Source organism: Lithobates pipiens, unplaced genomic scaffold (assembly GCF_037356315.1).
Source record: "Lithobates pipiens isolate NorthernLeopardFrog02 unplaced genomic scaffold, aLitPip1_a1.2 Scaffold_16, whole genome shotgun sequence".
In the NCBI taxonomy this organism is placed as follows: Eukaryota; Metazoa; Chordata; class Amphibia; order Anura; family Ranidae; genus Lithobates; species Lithobates pipiens.
Window position 1 is genome coordinate 282,493,689 of NW_027507748.1, and position 17,568 is coordinate 282,511,256.

The 17,568-nt window shown below is 44.9% G+C and overlaps 1 protein-coding gene across 1 annotated transcript in view; it reads left to right on the top strand.

Annotated features, from left to right (window-relative positions):
* Positions 1–1,709: 1,709 nt before the first annotated feature.
* Positions 1,710–17,568, top strand: part of CUNH1orf162 (chromosome unknown C1orf162 homolog) — an 84,163-nt gene continuing 68,304 nt past the window's right edge. Inside the window, exon 1 of the mRNA XM_077481528.1 lies at positions 1,710–1,816. The gene's annotated coding sequence lies outside the window, so the exon portion shown is untranslated. The remainder of the gene's footprint in view (positions 1,817–17,568) is intronic.

Below are 17,568 nucleotides of genomic sequence, written 5' to 3' on the forward strand. Positions count from 1 at the left end.
CTAGACACGCTTTTACCCCTTTCTTTTTTTTTTTTTCAAGGTTGTGAACTGGAATGCATAAACCTTCACTTCAGAGGAAAAAGGGTTGGCTATCTTGGCAGTTTCATATAGATGCCCTCATGCAAAAAAAGATGAGATTTGCTCCCATAGCATGATAACGTTTAAAACCTTTTTAATCACACATAAAAATTCTTATCTAATTGCACTCACATTTAAAAGATTAATAACCACCGCCTGTAAAAGAGCTATAAGAAGGCGCGGTGGCCCGGCAGAAGAACCAAAGAGGGGGACAAGACCCCCGAAGTCGGAAGAAGAGGCCGCGGTGAGGAAGAAAGCCGGGCTCCTGCACTAGCAAAAGAGCTAGAAGAAGATAGCGTAGGAGTCCGGCGAGAAGACCCCCCGAAGACGGAAGACCCCCGGAACCGTGCAATAAACTATTTTTACCCTGTGTTGTGTTTTTTTTTGTACTTTTTTCACAGGTGAATGGGTAGGGATACATTGTACCCCATACTCATTCACATAGGGTGGGGGGGCCGGTATCCGGGGGCCCCCTTATTAAAGGGGGCTCCCGGATTCCGATAAGCCCCCCGCCCGCAGACCCCGACAACCAACGGCCAGGGTTGTCGGGAAGAGGCCCTCGTCCTCATCAACATGGGGACAAGGTGCTTTGGGGTGGGCACCCCCCATGTTGAGAGCACGCGGCCTGGTACGGCTTTCCTGGCCGGCCGGGTAGTGTGCTCGGACAAGTGTCTGATGTGGACCTGGGGGGGACCCCCACGCCGATTTTTTTCAGCGTTGGGGTTCCCCTTTAAGTCCATACCAGGTGGTGGGGCCAGCAACGTCTCCTTCGCGGGCCATGCCTACTTGGAGACCTGCTCGAATGAGCAGACTTTTCTCCGGGCGGGAAAAGTCTGTTCATTTCAAAAGTACGGCAGACTGGCACACACACGGCCGGATTGCCCACCGAAATGCGGGTCCGGCGGGAAGATTGGAGTGCAAAACTACTTTCTAAGTCCGCCGTACTTTTGGGTCAAAAAAGTATGCCGGAGGCTACACACGGGGGGATTGTCCAGTGGACTTGAGTTTGCCGGACTTTTCCACCCGCTTGTTTGATCGTGTGTACGTGGCATTAGTAACACCGTCACCTCAGTAGGGATAAATGTAGGATGTTCAGCGTCCCGTGTATGTCTGTCTCATTCGCCTAGTAGCCACACCCCGACATGTTTCGTCATTCAATTGACTTAATCACAGGTTTTACATACTGTATATGTAATGACAGATCATGCGACAATTAGATTGCAGACATGTGGACATCATTTCACTAATTATGTGACTTCTCAAAGTAATTGGTTGCACGAGTGCTTTTTATGGGCTTTATAACAAAGGGGGTGAATACATACGCACATGCCAATTATGCATTTTTTATTTCTGAAAAATAGTTTTATGTATATATTTTTCTAATTTTACTTCACCACCTTAGACTATTGTGTTCTGATCCATCACATAATTCAGATTAAGAAAACATTGAACTAAAGGCTGCAATGTAACAAAATAGGTAAATAGGTAAAAAGCCAAGGGGGATGAATACTTTTGCAAGACACTGTATATTCACCTAAATATTTTGAAATGTATTTGTAACAGATCTAAATGAAAAAAAGAGAAGTGACAATAACTGTAACCATGATGTGTGCTGTTTACAGAGAGACAGTGGTTAACTTTCATGTGACATATCCTCTATGAAATTTCCATCTGCTCTTTTCACACCATTGGGGTAAATCTCCAGGAACAGTCTGAAAAGCCGACAGAGGACTTAATGGTATGAAATTGCTTTCCTAACATTTAATTATGCAAATTTACATACTACAAATTGTATTGTTAAAGGGAATTTAGGATTTAATAATTATACTAAAGCTAACGTGCAGTTCTTGAATGCTGTTAAATGGATATCATTGGATAGCAGTCTTTCACTAGTCCATACATTAAGTGATGTTTTTATGTCTTGTTTTATGCTTGACAAAGTGATTTGTGTGGAGTTTTTCTTCTAGATATACAATAAAATATATGTAATCAGAAACAACTTAAAGGGCTTCTAAAGGCATGGCAGTTTTTACCTTAACCACTTCAGCTCCGGAGGATTTGGCTGCTCAATGACCAGAGCATTTTTTACAATTTGGCACTGCGTTGCTTTAACTGGTAATTGCACGGTCATGCAAAATGTGCGTCCTTTTTTTCCCACAAATAGAGCTTACTTTTGATGGTATTTCATTGCCTCTGCGATATGTATTTTCTGCAATATAAACAGAAAAAGACTGAAAATTATAAAAAAAAAAATTCAATAAACTCAATTTTAGTCATACATTTTGGCCAAAATGCATTCAGCCACATGTCTTTGGTAAAAAAAAATTCAATAATCGTATATTTATTGGATTGCGCTAAAGTTATAGCGTCTACAAACTATGGTACATTTTCTGTAAATTACGCAGCTTTTAGTTTATGACTGCCTATCTCATTTCTTGAGATGCTAAAATGGCAGGGCAGTACAACCCAATGACCCGATCTTGGAAAGTAGACACCCCAAGGAAATTGCTGAGAGGCATGTTAAGCTCATTGAATATGACAACAAAAAAAAATACACAAAGTTGCCACTAAATGGTATATTGTTCAAGCATGGCATGGTTATATGTGGAATTACACCTCAAAGTAAATTCTGCTGCTTCTCCTGAGTATGGGGATACCACATGTGTGGGACTTCTTGGCAGTCTAACCACACAATCACCACATTCAGGGCGTACATTTTTGAGTTCACTCCTCACTGCCTATCAGTTTCGGAGGCCATGAAATGTCCAGACAGCACGCCCCCCCCCCCCCCCCCCAAATGACCAATTTTTGGAAAGGATACACCCCAAGCTATTTGCTGAGAGGCATGTTGAGTATTTTGCAGATCTCACTTTTTGTCACAAAGTTTTGAAAATTGAAAAAGATTTTCTTTCCTTTCTTAATTTTCAAAAATAAATGAGATCTGCAAAATACTCACCATGCCTCTTAGAAAATATCTTGGGGTGTCTACTTTCCAAAATAGGGTCATGGGGTGGGGGGGATTTTGTGCTATCTGGACATTTCAGGACATCCATAATTGTGATACAGTGCCTTGCAAAAGTATTCACCCCCTTGGCATTTTTCATGTCTTGTTGCCTCACAACCTGGAATTAAGATGGATTGTTTGAGGATTTGCATCATTTAATTTAAAGAACGTGCCCACAACTTTGAAGATTTTTTTTATTATTGTGAAGCAAACAACAAATAGGACAAAATAACAGAAAAAGTCAATGTGCATAACTATTCCGTTTTCAGTCAATACTTTGTAGAGCCACCTTTTGTGGCTATCACAGCTCCAAGTCGCTTTGGATTAGAGATGAGCCGAACACCCCCCAGTTCAGTAGTTTACAGCAGAACATGTGAACGGACCGTAAGTTCACGCAAACATTCGAACACTGTTAAAGTCTATGGGACCCCAATGTGAAAAATCAAAAGTGCGAATTTTAAAGGCTAATATAATATGTTATTGTCCTAAAAAAGTGTTCATGTCCCCGGGTCCTGCCCCAGGGGACATGGATCAATGCAAAAAAAAGCTTTAAAAATGGCCGTTTTTTTCGGGAGCAGTGATTTTAATAATGCTTAAAGTGAAAAAATAAAAGTGAAATATTCCTTTAACCACTTGCTTACTGGGCACTTAAACCCCCCTCCTGCCCAGACCAATTTTCAGCTTTCAGCGCTGATGCACTTTGAATGACAATTGCGCGGTCATACAACACTGTACCCAAATTAGATTTTTATCATTTTTTTCCCACAAATAGAGCTTTGTTTTGGTGGTATTTAATTACAGCTGGGAGTTTTATTTTTTGCTAAACAAACAAAAAAAGATGCAAAAAAAATAAAAAATCATGTTTAATAGTTTGTTATAAAATTTTGCAAACAGGTCATTTTTCTCCTTCATTGAAGTGCGCTGATGAGGCGGCACTGGTGGGCACTGATAGGCTGCACTGGTGGGCACTGATAGGCATAGTTAAGGCGGCACTAATAGGCACAGATAAGGTGGCACCGATAGGCACAGATAAGGCAGTACTAATGGGCACAGATAAGGCGGCAAAGATGGGCACAGATAAGATGGCACGGATGGGTGGCACTAAAGGGCACTGATAGGTACCACTGATGGGACTGATGGGCACTGATAGGTGGCACTGATGGGCACTGATGGGCACTGGTAAATGACACTGATGGGCACGGATATGTGGCACTGGGGTGCAGCTTGTGGGCACTGATGGGTGGCACTGTGGGCACTGATGGGTGGCACTGTGGGCACTGATGTGTGGCACTGATGGGGGGCACTTTTTTATTTCTGAGTTGGCACTGGCAGGGGGCGTGGTGGGCACTGGTAAGCTGGCCGTGATCGGGACTGATGTCCCGATCACGGCCGCCGGTGATCTGCTCTTTTTTTTTCTCCACGCGCTCACAGCGCGAGAAGGAAAAATAGCCGATTACTGGCTCCGTTGTAACACATGATCAGCTGTCATTGGCTGACAGCTGATCATGTGCTAAGGGGTCGGGATCGACCCCTTGCTCTGATCCGTGATGAGGTGAGTCTCATAGACTCGCTGATAACAGAGCGCGCCACGCGCGCCCCTCAGGGGTCGCGCAGGCCGCTCGTGCACGGGACGACGTCAATAGACCTAGTCCCGGGAAAGGAGGTCCGCGCTGTAGCCCTCATTTGGCTATAGCGCGAATCCCTAGTGGTTAAATATCATACCTGGGGGGTGACTCTAGTATGCCTGTAAAGTGGCACATTTTTCCCGTGTTTAGAACAGTCCCTGCATAAAATGACATTTCTAAAGGAATAAAAGTAATTTAAAACTGCTTGCGGCTGTAATGTAATGTTGGGTACCGGCAATATGGATGAAAATTTGCATGGGTACCCCCCCCCGGCCCAGTACCAGGCCCTTTGAGACTTGTATGGATATTAAGGGGAACCCTGCAATAAAATTAAGGAAAGAAAAGATGTGGGCCCCCAGGCCCTATATACTCTGAACAGCAGTATACAGGCGGTTTCAAACAAGACAGGGACTGTAGGTTTGTTTTTAAGTTTAATCTGTTTGTAATTTGGAACAGGTACATTTTGTAAGTGTAGCTCCAGCCAAAACATCTATTTTTAAGCTTTTTGGATAACATAGGAAATGGTTATCACCCCTGTAACATTTGTTTTGCTGTCTGTGCCCCTGTTCAGAAGATTTCACCTCACTTTCTGTCCCAATGACAATTGGATTTCGAAAATTTGGGGTTATTAGGGAAACAAGGATTGGTGATAAAGCATCATTGGAGACACCTTTTTCCCATATTAACTCTTACAGGAGTTAATTTCCCTTCCTAGGGGTAGATTTCCTCTCACTTCCTGTTGTCTCCCTCCGTTTGTAAGTAGGAGTCATTTTTAAGTCGGATGTTTGAAAGTAGGGGACCGCCTGTATATACTATACGGCCTGCCCTATATACTCTGCAGAAAATTGGGACTTAGATGTTGGTGGTAACAGAACACTGTAAGCCCTCACAGTTACTCTTGGTGGGCGCTGGAACGGGCCCTGCTGTGAAATATTAGAGGAAATATTGTAATTACATGCCCCTGTTAAAAAGGGGCAGAAAATTTGGGCCTTAGGCGGTGGTGGTGGTTCCACAACACTGTAAGGCCTCACAGTTACTCTTAGTAGGCGCAGGAATGGACCCTGCTGTGAAATATTAGATCAAAAATTGTAATTACATGCCCCTGTTAAACAGGGGCAGTATAACTGGGTCTTTGGCAGTGGTGGTGGTGGCACAACACTGTAACCCCTCACAGATACTCTAGTTGAGTGCAAGAACGAGCCCTGGCAGGCAGGCAGGCGATTCAGTGATCTGCAGTGCATAAAATTATATTTTATGTATATACACACAAAAAGTCTATATCTGACTGCAGGTAGTTCCTGGTGTACGTTTTCAAATACACTTGCAGGCAGGCAGGAGATTCAGTGATCTGCAGTGCATAAAATATATATACAGTCTCCTACATATATATATCCACTGCATTCATAATGGGGCGTATCATTACGGAGCCGTCCCGTGTGAAAGGGGCCTTACACACAAAGTGTATTCCATTGACAAATTGTTATAATGTTTATACTTAAGTTCAAATGATAAAGAATGTTTTGATTCTTGGCAGACTGCCCGGTTTTTCTCTTCCTTTCTTTAGAAGGCTGTGGCTTCAGAAGGAGAGAACTATTTGCATAGAAAGAATTGTGAAACACTTTAGTCAAGATTGCGATAACGATTCTTGACGATTAATTGTGCAGCTCTAAAACGGAGGCATCCTATGAGCAGGAGCCAGGAGGGGTAACATCAGACTGGGCAATCTTTTTTGTTTGCTAGTAACACCACTGTCTCTAAAACCTGTGTTCCCCCAATGAATGGCAAGAAACAGATTTTATGGTAAAAGGATAAAAAATATATATATTAATATTATATATTACACACACACACACACACACACACACACACACACACACACACACACTCTCACACACACACACACACACACAGTCTCCTACATATATAGACCCACTGCATTATAGTCTAGAAAAGTCTATATCTGACTGCAGGTAGTTCCTGGTGTACGTTTTCAAATACACTTGCAGGCAGGCAGGAGATTCAGTGATCTGCAGTGCATAAAATATATATACAGTCTCTTACATATATATATCCACTGCATTCTAGTCTAGCCAAGCCTATATCCGACTGCAGGCCGTTCCTGGTGTACTTTTTCCTAGTAAATGTCATGCAGTGTTTTGCTAATAAAATATTACAGCATGTCTGGAAGGCCACCAAGGAGAGGTAGATGCTCACATGCCACTAAAAGAGAGCAAGCAGGCTCTGTGTCTACAGTCAGAGCTGTTCGTGGACACGGTGCATCCTCAGCACTTGGCTGTGGGGCACGCTTGTCCTTTTTATCTACAGCTGGCCGTGTCGATCCAAAATATACAGAAGAGTTGGTAGAGTGGATAACTAAGCCGTCCTCATCCTCTGTCACCCAGGCTCAAAGCAGTTTGTCAAAGCGGCCTATTCCATGGGCTCAATGTCATCGGTCACTCCTTCCCTAGCCCCACCATCATGCATGGAGGAGTCCCCCGAACTGTTCGACCACATTGTCGGGTACATGCTGCAGGAAGATGCACAACATTTTGAGGTTGAATATTTGTTTATTGTTACAGTTCAGGTAACAGTTTAATACAATAAGAATTGAGAGGGGAAGGGGGGTACAGAATAAAGAAAGTTGGGGAGGGGGGAAGGGGTAGGGAGTGCATTGCATACAAAACAACTTACAGGCATCTGCAGAATTCGCACAAATCATACAGTGAAACCCATACAAGAAGGAAATTATCATAAAACTCCCCCCGCGGTTTTGTCTATACAAGGACCATGTTTGGGAGGTCCATGCAGTCAAGGGGCCTGTAAGCCTAAAATGGTAGCCTATGCGGCATGGGACGGGTTAGTTGTTTGCGTGACCTTTTGAGTCACCTGGGTAGGGGGGGACAAGGTGTAGGTAAGGGGGACTCAACAAGGAAGGTCTATTGGCTTGTCCACCCGGGGGTCTCCTCTGAGCCCTTTGGTCTGGAGGACCATCTTGAACAGTCTACCCGTGCTCCACATTTACAAGGCCTCATTTTCACAAAGCCATACTATTGAGAAAGGGGGCCAATGAGGAGTGATGGAGCCAAAGATACCAGAGGGACATATACTTATCCCATTTGTCAGTTTGTTTGGCATGTAGTTCTTCCATGAGCATAATATCATTCATGGCATCTGTCCACCTCATAATCGGGGGGACAACATCCTTTTTCCAGAACTGCGAAATGACGTGACGAGCTGTGGACAGAAAGAACTGAAACAGGCTCTTTCGGTGTGAGCTCAGGGGTCCTGGGAGTATGGAAAGTAAAGCTATTTGTGGTGTCGGCTACACAGAAACATCATACAGGTCATTATGAATTTTAAATACCTTGTCCCAGAATGGCGTACTCGGTCGTAATCCCACCACACGTGGACATACGTGCCCTCTCCTCCGTGGCAACGCCAGCACCTGTCCGAGGTCCCAGGATACATTTTGCTCACTGTGACTGGATCCCTGTACCATCTCGCCAGCAGTTTGTAATTTTTTTCTTGCGTGAAACCGGATATGGAGGATCTGTGAGTGATCATAAACAAAGTATTCCATTGTGTCGGGGATATTTCAGTGCAGAGGTCCCTGGACCATTTTTGCGCGAAATTTGGTAGTGGGTTATAAGAATGTAGTTGGATGTCCTTATATATCAGAGATAATGAGTGTTTAGGCTTTCGAGAGAGACCACACATATCCTCAAAGGTTGTGAGAGGTCTATGTACCTGTCCAGAGAGATGGAGTGACTTACAGTATTGTGTTATGGTTAGCCTGGAGAGCCAGTCTATCTGGTTCAAAGGTTCGGGGTCTACAGGTGCCCAAAATAGACCGGTGGAAGCCTGTACATACTGTTTGGCAGTAGGCCACTGGTCCCTAGAGTAAGAGCCACATTGTCTCCCCGTGTGAAGTGTCGGGATTGCCGGATTGTCAAATAGGGGTGACAATGGGCTCGGATCCGTGGAGATGAGAAGAGATGTTTGTTTGCGATACCAGTGGGTAAGTGCTGCTATCGTCAATGGAGATAGTGCGGACATGATGCGAAATTTTGCGTGATAGTCCCACAGGAGGGCTCTAAGGGATGCACAACATTTTGAAGGCTCTAATGATGATTCCCAGGTTGAGAAAGGCACTAACCTAAGCCCAGAGAGAGGGGGTGCCAAGGAGGACAAGAAACTGGCAGTCAGGTTCCCCCAGCTGCAGCATACTGTGAGGTTTGCTCCAGTGACAAGGAGGGAGGGGATGATGAGGTCACTGACTCTACGTGGGTGCCTGATAGAAGAGAGGAGTAGGAGGCACATCTACAACGAGGCAGGATGTCTTCCAGGGGCCAGCTTAAGGGCAATCACCTGACTGCATCCCACTGCAGAGCTCCGCATGTGCGACGAGCTGCTGACTTCTCGCGCATTTTGAAAAGTTCTTTGGTGTGGGCCTTTTTTGATACGTGTGCAGCAGATCGCATCGTTGTTGTTTGCAACATATGTCTGAAGCGTATCAAGCATGGCCAAAACAGCAGCTGCTTGGACACCACATGCTTGACCAGACATATGACGACCTCCTATGCAGTCTGTTGGCAACATTACTTAAAAGAACCACACCAAAGAACAAGGCAGACCTCTCCTTGCTCCTCATCAGCTGGGATCTCCAAACCCACTATACCTTCAGTCCTCTCAGAAACCTGCACTGAGAGGAATGAAGGTGTAGAATTAGGTGTGCCAAGTACTTGCTGACAATCTGCTATTGCTACACCAACATCTGATTGCAGCAGGTAAATTTCCCTACCCCAGTTACTAAACTGTTGAAAGAAATTTGGTCCCAGCCATCCACATGCTCAGCGGTTGAATGCAAGCTTGGTGAAATTGCTAGCACTCCAACTGCTGCCTCTTCAGCTGGTAGACTCTGCCCCCTTTGTTGAATTTTTAGAATGTGCAGTACCTCAGTGGGAGGTTCCCAAACGTCCTTTCTTTTCATGGAAGGCCATTCTGGCTCTCTACTGGCATGTGGAAGGCAGTGTCTTGGACTCGTTGGACAGGGCAGTCAGCTGTAAGGTGCATATTACCACTGACTTGTGGTCCAGCAGGCATGGACAGGGATGTTACCTTTCTTTCACAGTGTACAGGGTAAATCTGCTGGCAGCTGGGAAGGATGCAGGACAGGCTGCAGTATTGTTAGAGCTAGTTCCACCACCACGCCTCCAAAATTCTAGTAGTGGTGATTCTGCCACACCTCTCTCCTCTACCCCCTCCTCTTCTTCTTCCCTTATGGCCTCTTCCTCTGCAGATTTCTCCTCTAAACTAGCGGTGCTCCATAGGCATTCAAGGGGCTACGCAAGCACTCAGGTAAAAAGATGCCATGCGGTGCTTGAGTTGGTCTGCTTAGGGGACAGGAGCCACACTGGGGCAGACATTCTGTCAGCTCTGCAGGGGCAGACACAGAGGTGGTTGATTCCATGCCAGCTTCAGCCAGGAATGGTGATTTGCGACAATGGCACCAACCTCCTCTTCGCCCTCTGACAGGGACACTTGACCCATGTGCCCTGTTTGGCTCACGTCCTTAAATTGGTGGTGCAGCGGTTCTTGTGCAGGTACCCGGACTTGCAGGATCTTACTCGGCTGGCTGACCTTCAAAAGGAATGCAACCTGCCCAAGAACCTCATTTGTGACATGCCCACCAGGTGGAACTCAATGTTGGCAATGCTGCAGTGGCTGCACACGCAGCAGAGGGCCATCAATGAGTACCTGTGTGAGTATGGCACCAGGACAGGGTCAGGGGAGCTTGGCTTTTTTTCACCATGCCAGTGGCTACTGATCAAGGATGCTTGCAGTGCTCTGTCATCATTTGGGGAGGCCACGAGAATGGTGAGCAGTGACAGTGCATGCATCAGTGATACTGTACCTCTTGTCTTCCTGTTGGAGCACAAGCTTCATGAAATAATGGACAGGGCACCTCTCAAGGCCCCCTTTATCTTGACAGTATTCCTGCAGGCCCGCCAATCACACAGGAAGAGGAAGAGGAGGAGGAGGAGGAGGGTGAGGATTGTGTCAGCATGGAGGTGGAGCATAGCACTCAGCATCAGCAGCAGTCTTCAAGGGATCGTTTTCAGTCCCCAGAAACCCATGGACTTGTACATGGCTGGGAGGAGGTGGCTGTGGCTCATGTCATCCTTAGTGACCCAGAGGACTCCAGATCAAATGCTTCAAGGTCTGATCAGTTCCAGCAGCCATCACCAGCATCTAATTTACATGGTGCAGGAATACCTAGGGGCAAGAGTGACTATCCTATTCCTCCTCAATGTTCATGTTGATAGCTTCTAAGAACATTTTTGTTTCACTGCACCACCACCAGTGCCTAAGGCCCAATTTTTCTGCCCCTGTTTAACAGGGGCGTATAATTATAATTTTTGCTGTAATATTTCACAGCAGGGCTCATTCTTGCACTCAACTAGAATATCTTTGAGGGGTTGCAGTGTTGTGGCACCACCACCAGTGCCTAAGGCCCAATTTTTCTGGCCCTCTTTAACAAGGGCGTGTAATTACAGTTTTTGCTGTAATATTTTACAGCAGGGCTTGTTCTTGCGGTCAACTAGCCGGTTCCGAACCGGCGCACGCCGATGTACGTTGGCAGAATGGCACGGACAGGCAAATGGGTGTACAGGTACGTCCCTTTAAAATTTGCCACCATGCCATCGCATGCGCAAGGCCGGCAGCACCTCCGTGAGTCGGATTGTGGGTCCCACAGACTCAATTGCCTTGGGGATACCCACGATCATCTCACAGGGAGGAAGAACGGGGAGATGCTAATGTAAACAAGCATCTCCCCGTTCTGACTAGTGACAGTGTCACTGATCTCTGCTCCCTGTGATTGGGAGCAGAGATCAGTGATGTGCCACATGTAGCCACACCCCCTCACCATTATAAACACGCCCCGGGACACACTTAACCATTACTCTGCCCGCTAGTGGTTAACCCCTTTACTGCCAGTGTCATTTACACAGGAATCAGTGCATTTGTATAGCACTGATTGTTGTATAAATGACAATGGTCACAAAAATGTGTCAAAAATGTCTGATGTGTCCTCCATAATGTCGCAGTCACAATAAAAATTGCAGATCACCGCCATTACTAGTAAAAAAAAAAAAGAAAATTATTAATAAAAATGCTATAAAACTATCCCCTATTTTGTAAATGCTATAACTTTTGCGCAAACCAATCAATAATAGCTTATTGCGATTTAACAAAAATATGTAGAGGAATACGTATCGGCCTAAACAGAGGAAAAAAAAGTTTTTTATATATTTTTGGGGGATATTTATTATAGCAAAATGTAAAAATAATGCGTTTTTTCAAAATTGACGCTCTTTTTTTTGTTTATAGCGCAAAAAATAAAACCCACAGGGGTGATCAAATACCACCAAAAGAAAGCTCTATTTGTTGGGAAAAAGGACGTTTTGCACGACTGCGCAATTGTCAGTTAAAGCGACGCAGTGCCGAATCCAAAAAGGGTTCTGGTAAGGAGGGGGGGGGGGGGAATCTTCCGGGGCTGAAGTGGTTAAAGTATCTGTGAGGGGTTCCAGTGTTGTGGCACCACCACCAGTGCCGAAGGCACCATTTTTCTGCCCCTGCTTAACAGGGGTGTGTAATTTCAATTTTTGCTGTAATATTTCACAGCAGGACTCGTTATTGCGCTCAATTAGAGTATCTGTGAGGGGTTGCAGTGTTATGGCACCACTACCAGTGCCTAAAGCCCAATTTTTCTGCCTCTGTTTAACAGGGGCATGTAATTACAATATTTGCTCAGCTAATATTTCACAGCAGGGCCCGTTCGTGCGCCCAACAAGAGTATCTGTGAGGGGGTACAGTGTTGTGCCACCACCACTTCTTAAGGCCCAATTTTTATGCCCCTGTTTAACAGGGGCACGTAATTAAAACTTTTGATCTATTATTTCACAGCAGGGCCCATTCTTGTGCTCAACAAGAATATCTGTGAGGCTTTACAGTGTTGTGCCACCAGCACCACCACCGCCTAAGGCCCAATATTTCTGCCCCTGTTTAACAGGGGCATGTAATTACAATTCTTGATATTATATTTTGCAGCAGGTTCCAGCACCCACCAAGAGTAACTGTGAGGGCTTACAGTGTTCTGGTTCCACCAACACCTAAGGCGGTCCTCTATTTTCAAAGATCAAAATTACAAATGACTCCTAGTTGCAAACGGAGGGAGACAACAGGAAGTGAGAGGAAATCTACCACTAGGAAGGGAAATTCTCTCCTGTAAGCCCTTGTATGCACGGTCGGACATTGACGGAAAATGTCCGATCGGACCGTGTTGTCGGATAATCCGACTGTGTGTGGGCTCCAGCGGACTGTTTCCGTCAGAATATCCGACGGACAAAGTTTTAGAGCAGGGCTATAAAATTTTCCGACAACATGATCACTTTGTCCGATTACGTGTAGAGAATTCCGATCGGACAAAGTGCCGCGCATGCTCAGATCAAATTCCTAGACCAAAGCTATTGGCTACTAGCCTGAACGTAGTCCCATCGTACAGAAATAACATCATCACGTTCTGAATGATCGGATTTTCTGACAACTTTGTCCGATCGTGTGTATGCAACAGTTTCGGACAAAATCCGTCGGACAAAATCCAACGGATTTGGTTGTCAGAATGTCTGACCGTGTGTACAAGGGCTAAGAGTTAATATGGGAAAAATGTGTCTCCACTAATGCTTTATCACCAATCGTTGTGTCTACAACAACCCAACATTTTCAAAATCCAATTCTCATTGGGACAGAACGTGAGGTGAAATCTTCTGAACAGGGGCACAGACAGCAAAACAAATGTTACAGGGGTTATGATAACCCTTCCCTAGGTTATCCAAAAAGCTTTTAAATATATTTTTTGGCTGGAGCTACACTTAGAAAATTTACCTGTTCAAAATTATAAACAGATTCATCTTAAGAACAAACCTGCAGTTCCTATCTTGTTTGTAAGCCATTTCTGCCTGTATATTGCTGCTGTTCAGAGTATACAGGGCCTAGGGGCCCCACACCTTTTTTTTATTTGGGGTTGGGGCAACATTACATGACAGCCGCAAGCAGTTTTAAATGACTTTTTTCCTTTAGAAATGTAATTTTGTGCAGGGACTGTTCTAAACACGGGAAACACGCACCACTTTACAGGCATACTATAGACACCCCCCAGGTAGGATATTTAAAGGAATTTTCCACTTAAAATTTTTTCCATTTAAGCATTATTAAAATCACTGCTCCCGAAAAAATGTCAATTTTTAAAACTTTTTGCATTGATAAATGTCCCCTGGGGCAGAACCAAACCGGGGTCAGGGGGGGGGGGGGTGTTTGGCTCATTCATCCCTAACCTCCAAGTACTTGGCACACCTAATTCTACACCTTCATTCCTCTCAGTGCAGGTTTCTGAGAGGATTGAAGGTATAGTGGGGTTGGAGATCCCAGCTGATGAGGAGCAAGGAGCGATCCTCCTTATTCTTTGGTGTGGGTCTTATAAGTACTGTTGCCAATGGACTCCATGGGAGGTCATCATATGTCTGGTCAGGCATGTGGTGCCCAAGCGGCTGCTGTTTTGTCCACGCTTGATACGCTTAAGACATTTGTTGCAAACAGCAACGATGCGATCTGCTGCACACATATCAAAAAAGGCACACACCAAAGAACTTTTCAAAATACGTGGGGAGTCAGCAGCGCCCTGCACATGCGGAGCTCTGTGGTGTGATGCAGTCGGGTGGTTGCCCTTAAGCTGGCCCCTGGAGGGCATCCTGCCTCGTTGGAGATATGCCTCCTCCTCCTCCATTCTATCAGGCACCCACATAGAGTCAGTGACCTCATCATCCCCTCCCTCCTTGTCACTGGAGCAGACCTCGCAATGTGCTGCAGCTGGGGGGGGGCATGACTGCCAGTTCCTTGTCCTTCTTGGGCAACCCCTCTCTCTGGGCTCACGTTACTGCCTTCTTCAACCTGGGTACCATCATCAGAGTCTTCAAAACGCTGCACATCCTCCTGCAGCATGTACCCGACACTGTGGTCGAACAGTTCGGGGGACTCCTCCGTGCATGACGGTGAGGCTAGGTAAGGAGTGACCGATGACACTGAGCCAATGGAATAGTCCACTTTGGCAGCTGCAATGGCAGGCAAACTGCTCTGAGCCTGGGTGACAGAGGATGAGGACGGCTTAATAATCCACTCTACCAACTCTCTTTTTTTATGTTTATAGGATAATAATATTGCATTTATTTATTTATTTCAGTATTTTTTACTAGGATTTATATCACCAATTTTTTTTTTTTTTTTTTACTTTCAATAAATTTTTATTGAGAATTCAATGAAATACAGATAAAAGTATAAACAATGCTCATTTGTACAAAACACAATATAGAGTACAGTTTTGACAGATAATAAACCATGAGTCTTAATGGTTATTGCTAACACCGTATTGCTAACTGGTGTAGACCAGAAATCACTTAGGCTAAAGATCCTATCAAATGCGAGACCTTATTAGCAATATACCTCTTGGGTCCCTGGTCCCGTAAATCATACATTTTAACTTGAGGGGCGAGCCTCCTGGTCCCAGCACCCCGAATGGGAACTAGCTGTGCCGAGCACCTGAAGACCCTACTCATCACAAGTTCGTAGTACTGCTATTAAATCATCGTCTGGACTAAGTAAAAGAGGACCGAAATCCTGGACCGGAGTATCATTAAATACCATAAAAGATGAAATAACCAAAATGAACGATCAATCTAATATAAAAAAGAAACACTGAACAAACCGCTATAGGAATTGAGGCTTGAGGTTTATAATCCTATAGAGAGCAAAGACCTCATGTTGTACCTACATTAAGCCTGAGAAAGAGCACTGAAGGAGATAGAAGGTGTACAGAGAGAGTAGAAAAAAAGAAGTGGAAGAATAGAGAAAAGGAAAAGAATTGAGACGCGAAATGAAGTAGCTCCTGTCGAAGTGGATCCCTCTCACCTGGCATCAACATGAAGTCCCTGGTGAATGTAGACACCAAGAGGTGTATCTGATACAAGGATCCCACGTCACTGTGTGCTTTTCTACCTTGTCTAGGAAGATGCTCACCGTTTTTTCCTGAACCATAATCCAAGAAATCTTTCTTTTAACCAATCTCAATGACACAGTGGGCTATTTCCAGGCTCTGGCAATGGTAAGTTTAGTTCCGACAAGAATAAATCTGATGAGTTGTTGTGTTAATTTTGGGACGCCCGGTAAGGAGAAATTTAGTAATGCGATTTGAGGCGTTTTGTGGATGGGTAAGGCTGTGATCTTCCGTATGATTTGGAACACCTTATTCCATAGATTTCAGATTTTTGGGCAATCCCACCAAATATGTAACATAGATCCAGTATGACCACAATTACGGAAACAAAGGGGAGAGGCATTCGGATAGATTTTTGCTAGTCTGAGAGGAACCCTGTACCATCTCATAAGAATCTTTAAGTCAGCTTCAATTAGAGTTGCATTAAGAAAGCCCTTTGAGGCCGTAAGTGATGCCCTATGCTATTCCCCTAAGGACCATTGTTGATGTAAGTCTGTTTCCCATTCTCGCATGAAAAGTGTTTTAGAATCTGTTTGGGCAAGAGCACGATAGATCACCGATATCCCCCCCCCCTCTCTCTGCTCCATGGCTTGGCCACACCAAAGTTCATAATCAGTGATAGGTTCCTCAGCTTGCTCCCCTCTTTCTAAGGACTTTAGGAAATGGGAAATTTGTTGGAATCTAAATTTTTCGGTTTCAGGCATGTGAAGCTTCCTGATACAGTGACCTAGAGAAAAAGGACCTGAGGGCGAAACAAAGTGGCCGATCCTATATAACACTTTATCCAGCCACCAACGGAAGGCCGTAATGTCCTGGCCCGGAGGGAAAAGGGGGTTCCTGAAGATGTGGGAAAGGGGCTTCCAGTGGGAGGTTACATGCGGGTTCATTTTCAAAGAGTCCCATAGGGCAATGGAGTGGGAGAGAGTAAACGCCATAATGGCTGGTCTGGACCTAGCTGCGCTCCATAAAAGATAATCCAGGGTATAGCTGGGAACCGCCTGTCTCTCCATCTGAACCCAGTCCGAATGGGCAATTTTTAGGTAAATAGTGGAAAGTTGGGAAAGTTGCGCTGCCTGATAATACCAAAGGATGTTTGGGACCCCCAGACCCCCTTGATTTTTGTTTTGCGGAATAAAGTTCCCTTTGAAATTCTATGACCCTTAGTTCCCCAAATAAATTTCATGATTCTGGACTGAAAGCTATGGATACGGTCCTTAGGGACGGGGATGGGCAAAGACCGAAAGAGATACAATATACGTGGGAGAAGCGTCATTTTAACCGAATTTACCCTGCCCAGCCAGGATAAATTAAGTGTATTCCAGAAGGCCAGGTCTTCCTCAAGTTTGTGGAATGTCGAGGGGAAGTTAGCTGCATATAATTTGTCAATAGATGCCGTCAGGTGTATCCCCAAGTAAGGAAGAACCGAGTCAGACCAATCGAACCTAAAGCTATTTTTAACTTGTGAAACAAGTATAGATGGAAGATTAACGTTAAGCACTAAGGACTTGGCATAATTGACCCTAAGACCAGAAATGTTGCCATAATCATCGAGCAGTTTGCATATAACTGGGGGCGAGGTGGTCGGAGAAGAAATAAAAAGCAATACCTCATCTGCAAATAGGGCACACTTATGTATTTTTGATCCACATCTTATACCTTTAATGTCTGGGTTCGCTCTAATTGCTATAGCTAGTGTCTCAAGGATCATGGCGAAGATCAACGGAGATAAGGGGCACCCCTGCCTTGTGCCCCTG